Consider the following 6,412-nt stretch of genomic DNA (forward strand, 5'->3'; position numbering starts at 1 on the left):
TTGGTGGAGACGGTGTGCTCTGCTGCTTCCAAGAAGAACTCCAGATCTCTAATTCTTTGGAGCGTAGCTACACGTTCCTCCAGTTGCTGGACTTTGTCTTTTAAGAGGGCAATCAACATGCAATTGCTGCAGGTAAAGCGTCCTGCAACCTTTGGCAAGATGGCAAACATTGCGCAGGAACCGCAGGCGACTGCAGCTGTTCCCTCCCCCTCCATCTTGAGAACGCCGTTGGGGTGGCTACAGCGGTCCTCCATCATAAAAAGCGTGAAGACAGGACAAATAACTCCCCCCACAAAAAAACCTAGGTCTCCCCCAACAAACGTTTGAGACTAGCGCCCCTAAATCTAAAAGATGGATCAAACTGCGCGCGCCGCTAGAAACCCTGCCCCCTCTGACCTTTGCACAGGGAGAACAGCTAATCAGCCACAAAGAAACACACACACACAAGAAAACCCTTTTTGCTCCTTCTTCAACTGCTGCCCTGCTACCTCTGATAAGCTCCTCCCACAGCTAATCACCTTCCTCAACAGAAACCCTGCCCCCTCTGACCTTTGCACAGGGAGAACAGCTAATCAGCCACAAAGAAACACACACACACAAGAAAACCCTTTTTGCTCCTTTTTCAACTGCTGCCCTGCTACCTCTGATAAGCTCCTCCCACAGCTAATCACCTTCCTCAACAGAAACCCTGCCCCCTCTGACCTTTGCACAGGGAGAACAGCTAATCAGCCACAAAGAAACACACACACACAAGAAAACCCTTTTTGCTCCTTTTTCAACTGCTGCCCTGCTACCTCTGATAAGCTCCTCCCACAGCTAATCACCTTCCTCAACAGAAACCCTGCCCCCTCTGACCTTTGCACAGGGAGAACAGCTAATCAGCCACAAAGAAACACACACACACCCTTTTTGCTCCTTCTTCAACTGCTGCCCTGCAAACTCTGAAGTATGTGGTGGTCATTGAATAAATTAAAAGAGTTCTGGGAATCGATTTATAACGAGTTAAAAAAGATGTTTAAGTATAGCTTTCCCAAAAAGCCAGAAGAATTCTTGTTAGGTTTGGTGGGAGAAGATATTAAGAAGACTGATCAAAGATTATATATGTACGCAACAACAGCAGCTAGAGTTCTGATAGCTCAAAAGTGGAAGCAACAGGAGATGCCGACAATAGGAGAATGGCAGATAAAGCTGGTTGAATACGCTGAGGTGGCTAAATTGACACACAGAATTCACAATCAGGAGGAGACAAAGTACCAAAAAGAATGGTGTAAATTTTTGATCTATATAAGTGAGAACTGTACAAATTTGAAAACTTTGGCAGGATTGAAGTAAATCTTATGTCATGTTGTAATATCTAATCAAAGAAACTGTGAACTATAGAATAGAATAGGAAAACTGATGGAAGGGAAGGACGGAAGTCAACAGCTCTACGGAGCATAAAGTAGGATATATGTAATAAGATTTGATGTTTTACTGGTGTTGGTGGGTGTTGGTGAGTGATCTTAAATCTCAATAAAAATTATTTTTTTAAAAAAAAAAGAATATCACAGTGTAATTCACACCAGACATCTGAGCTGTGCAAAAGTAATTGGCTTCTATCCAGAAGTTCTACTTAGAGTAGAAGCACTAAAGTGAATAAAGCAAAGTCAGCCATGTCTATGAACTTTAATGGGCCTGCCCTGAGTACATGTTGCATGATGTACTAAGAAAGAATGGCCTAAAGGTTGTGTCTATGGGTCAACAATCTAAAAACTAATACCCTATGGCATCAGATCTCAGAGAGAAACACATATGATGCCTGTTCATCTGAACATAATTGATTTGAAGCAATTCCATAAGTGCCCCCTTTGGACAGAACTGGGAATTAATGTGTTGCAACTGCAGAATAACTTTAATCACCTGCCTTTAAAATGGACGGATGTGGACAGAGTCAAGAATCATGCACCTGATGATTGTGTGGTAGAGGACTTTTAATGAAGTCCTCGTAATCACTGGTTGGTGCATAACTGTTTTCAGGAGGATTCACAGAGGGGTATATAAAGGCCCACCAGCTAGGAGTTCCTCACTCACTCACTGGATCCAACATCCACACCAAATCTTATTGCTGAAAAAGGTATGTTCTGTCTTCATTCTTTCAGTTTCCTAGATTTCAGGAGAGCTACAGGTCTTTAGGATGTAGTCTAACAGCTCCAGTTTTGCAATGAAACTGGTTCACTATATTTCTTATTCTTGGTGACCAATCCTGGCCTCCTGCCACATGGGGAGGTGTGCATGGAGAAAAGCGTAATTGATGTTAATTCTAACTCAAAGCCTACTTTTCTCTTGGGTGCAAGGGATTGAAGGTCTCTTGCAAATGCCATTTCTTACAACAAATGTTTTTATTCATTCAAAGAGAAGTTGGGATCTTGCCTTTAGGACTGAATTCTTTCAGCATTGTAGGACTAAAATGTTTGCCTAATATTGTGTTGCACAGGATCTAAGATAGTCTTTTTTCTGCCAAGCATGTCATCTGTTTCCTAACAGGATGTTGGGGGCTCAGAGAGCATCCTCTCAGATATGTTAGCCTGACTTCTGGTGAGTTCCCAAGGGAGACTCAGAAGAGGCCAGTTTATGCATTCCTTTCCTTGATGCAACATGTAGCAATCTTTAAACATACATTTCAAATTGGTCTTAAGCTGTAATGCTTGTATATCTATGGCGTTCTTAATATTGTGGTGTGCTTGCTTAATGGGAAATCCCTTGAATCCTTTCAGCTCTGCCTTCCTTCTCCACCGCTAAGATGTCCTGCTGCTCCAATTGTTGCTGCTCTCCCTGCTGCTGCAAGTGCTGCTGCTGCCCCTGCTGCTGCTGCAGTCCTTCCTGTTGCTGCGTTCCTTGCTGCTGCTGTTCCCCCTCCTGCTGCAACTCTTGCGGCTGTGGTTCCTGTGGCTGTGGCTGTTGCGGCTGTGGTTCCTGTTGCTGCTATCCGAAGCAAGGCTGCTGCTAAAGTGTTCAGTGAAGTGTTGAGAGCTGCTGCCTCCTCCATGCTGGCGGACTCCTTGGATTCATCTGTTTCTGTGCCTTAAGTTTATTCCTGCCTCCTTCTACAACCCTGGATTCTTCTCATCTCCTTATTACTTTGCTTTGTTTTCCTTCAAGGAGGCATGCCAGTTGTCTTCTCTTTATCATCATGGTGTTCCTGGGGCTCACTCTCTTTTCATCTCTTTGAATAATTCCTCTGTGGGGGAGAAATATGTTCATACAGCAGTTAATAAAGATTCTAAAGCACAGTAGAGTGTTCTTGTGTTCCTTTGCCTTGAGATGGGGAATGTGTCATAGATCCTGCATAAGTCATCTGCTTGGCACGCATCTCCAGCTGAAGGGCTGCTGGGCCAGTAAGGATCAGAAGCTTAGTTCTTGAGGAGCACATCTCCATCTCTCATACAGTCTTGGGAAGGGGGCCATATCTCATTGGAAGGGCACATGTATGACACACATACCTAGGAGGATATTCTAGGTTTTTTTGCACAGCAATTTGCACAACCACAGAGTCGTCTACGACTGGACTTAACTGCCAGGGGTCCTTTACCTTTACCTTTTTGGGGACACTTGGAAAAATAAGAACATTTGATAGAACTTCTTGGGCAGTGGCGTCGAAACTTTTTTCAAAGAGGGCCAGATTTGATGAAGTGAAGGGCCATGAGGGCCAACCAAAGGGCCAACCACAGCCAGATTAGGCCCCCAAAATGGACTTTGGACATGCCTGTTCTTGGGACAATAACTCTCCAGGTCCATCACAAAATCAGTCTGGGATAATCCTTTGATCCACTACAATCTCAACTATTTGCAAAAAAGATGTCATGTAGTATCTGGTAAGAACGGGATAAAATATGGCGTCCTGTGAGTGAGTGAATAACTACCAGGTGGTGGACCTTCGTATGCAGCTCTGCGACTGCTCCCCCTAATAGTGAGCCATTACTCAACAATGCTCATGTCTCCATTAAAACACGGCATTAGCTTCCACTACAACATCATCTGGTGTATGATCCTTGACTGTGCGCACACCCTTCGTTAGAGCTGTTTCTTTGTAGTTAACCTTGTAATTCTCACCCCCTAGCCAAAATGGCACTCATAGGGATGGATAGACAACATGAGTTGCTCAGTCAGTCCAGGACCTTAGGCACAGATGAGGAATGTGTGGCCCCTCCAGATGTTTCTGGACTACAATTCCCACCATCCTTTATTGCTGGTCATTCTGGCAAGGTCTGATGGGAGTTGGAATCCTACAATACCCTGGTGGCCCAATTCCCAATCCCAACCCTATGAATTTATTTCAGAACTGAAAGCTTATTGATTCCTCAGCCTGCTCAGACCATCTGGCATTGGATTTCTATGGTCATGTGCTTGCTCTCTCTTAATAAATATAACCATTGCTTTAAAAAACATTATTACTGCTGCTACTACTATTACTATAATAGGTTGTATCTAGTGATGTATGGAGGCAGAGATATCTGTCACATTCCTTGTTAGTCACAGTCATTGTTTCCGTTCTTCTGCAGTTCAGCTTCTGCTATTCCGTTCTTCTGTCTGCTATGGCCAAAACTAATGCAGTTGATTATGCAAATGACTTCAATACATTTAAACAGAAACACAATGTTTCCATAAATAGTGGAATTAGGTAATATTTGTGGACTAAATAAAAGCTTGCAAATACACTCTTATTCCTTTGAATTGTTTCTCATGGCACCAATAAAAAGGATAATGGCATTCCTTTGCACACTCACACACAACACCCCTCAGGAGTACAGTGGTACCTCAGGTTACATACGCTTCAGGTTACAGATGCTTCAGGTTACAGACTCCGCTAACCCAGAAATAGTACCTTGGGTTAAGAACTTTGCTTCAGGATGAGAAGAGAAATTGTGCTCCGGCGGCGCGGCAGTAGCGGGAGGCTGCATAAGCTAAAGTGGTGCTTCAGGTTAAGAACAGTTTCAGGTTAAGAACGGACCTCTGGAACGAAGTAAGTTCCGAGGTACCATTGTATTCCTTTTTTGGGGGGAGGGGCTCCAGGAAGCATCTCTTTGGACACTGTGAGACACCAGCTGCTGAACTAGATAGATCCCCTCCCCACCTTAGTCTGATCCATCAAAACTTTTATTTTGTTCTGTGTCAACGACTGAGCAGGGGAGGAATGGTGGAGACCTTCTCCCCCAGCCTGACCCTTCCAGAGAAGAAGACACTTCAGAATTACAACAGGGGTTTGAGGGAGGTCACAGCTCAGAGGAAGATGAGGGGGGAATTTGGGAAATAATGGTAGAGGAGGAGGATGCAGAGCCGGAGCAGCAGCTGGCTGACACCTTATCAGTAGAAAGCATTCCACCATCTCCCAGAACCTGGTGGGCCTTGAAAGTAGGAGAGCAAAGAGCTTGGAGACAGATGGCCCTAAGTGTCAACCGTAAAGTGTGGGAGGGTGCTGTTGATGAATGGGGAAGTGGGAGAAAAGAGGTGTGCGGTTTTCCTCAGGACAATGGCCAGGGAGGCTGTCTACCAGCTCCACCTGGTACGCAGGCTGAGACCCTACCTGCCCGCAGACTGTCTCGCCAGAGTGGTGCATGCTCTGATTATCTCCTGCTTGGGCTACTGCTTGGGGCTGTGAAGATGACCTGGAAACTGCAATTAATCCAGAATGCGGCAGCTACACTGGTGACTGGGAGTGGCTGCCAGGACCATATAACACCAGTCCTGAGAGATCTGCATTGGCTCCCAGTACATTTCCGAGCACAATTCAAAGTGTTATTGCTGACCTTTAAAGCCCTAAACGGCCTTGGTCCTGTATACCTGAAGGAGTGTCTCCGTCCCCATCGTTCAGCCCGGACACTGAGGCCCAGCTCCGAGGGCCTTCTGGCGGTTCCCTCATTGAGAGAAGTGAGGTTACAGGGAACCAGGCAGAGGGCCTTCTCGGTAGTGGAACGCCCTCCCGTCAGATGTGAAGGAAATAAGCAGCTATCTTATTTTTTTAAATCATCTGGAGGCAGCCCTGTTTAAGGAAGTTTTTAATATTTAATGCTGTATTGTTTTTAACACTCGATTGGGAGCCGCCCAGAGTGGCTGGGGAAAACTCGGCCAGATGGGTGGGGTATAAATAATAAATTATTATTAATATTCCAAGAGGATGGATTTCCAAGCTTCTCTCTGTGAATATTGGATAAAAGCAGATGGTAAGGACTTTTCCTTGTCTTGTCCATTCCTAGCAACCTGCCGCGGGGGTTGGTTTCTCTGCCGCCTGACACAGAGGGTTCTTGCTGCAACTTGACCTTCCTTAGGAAGTGATACACCACCAACGGTGGCACATTCAGGTTAAGTAAAGGCGATGTCTTTCTAGCACAGCACATTCCACTCCTCTCTCTTTGTCTATATTCACACCTTTCATTAA

General features: G+C 45.2%; 1 long non-coding RNA gene across 1 annotated transcript; it reads left to right on the forward strand.

Moving 5' to 3' along the window:
- Positions 1-2,070: 2,070 nt before the first annotated feature.
- Positions 2,071-3,269, forward strand: LOC308576365. The gene is made up of 2 exons (XR_014003192.1): positions 2,071-2,113; positions 2,754-3,269. It is a non-coding gene; the product is annotated as an uncharacterized lncRNA (long non-coding RNA).
- The last annotated feature ends 3,143 nt before the right edge of the window (positions 3,270-6,412 follow it).

This window comes from Podarcis bocagei (assembly GCF_964188305.1).
Source record: "Podarcis bocagei genome assembly, chromosome: 16".
Taxonomy (NCBI): domain Eukaryota; kingdom Metazoa; phylum Chordata; class Lepidosauria; order Squamata; family Lacertidae; genus Podarcis; species Podarcis bocagei.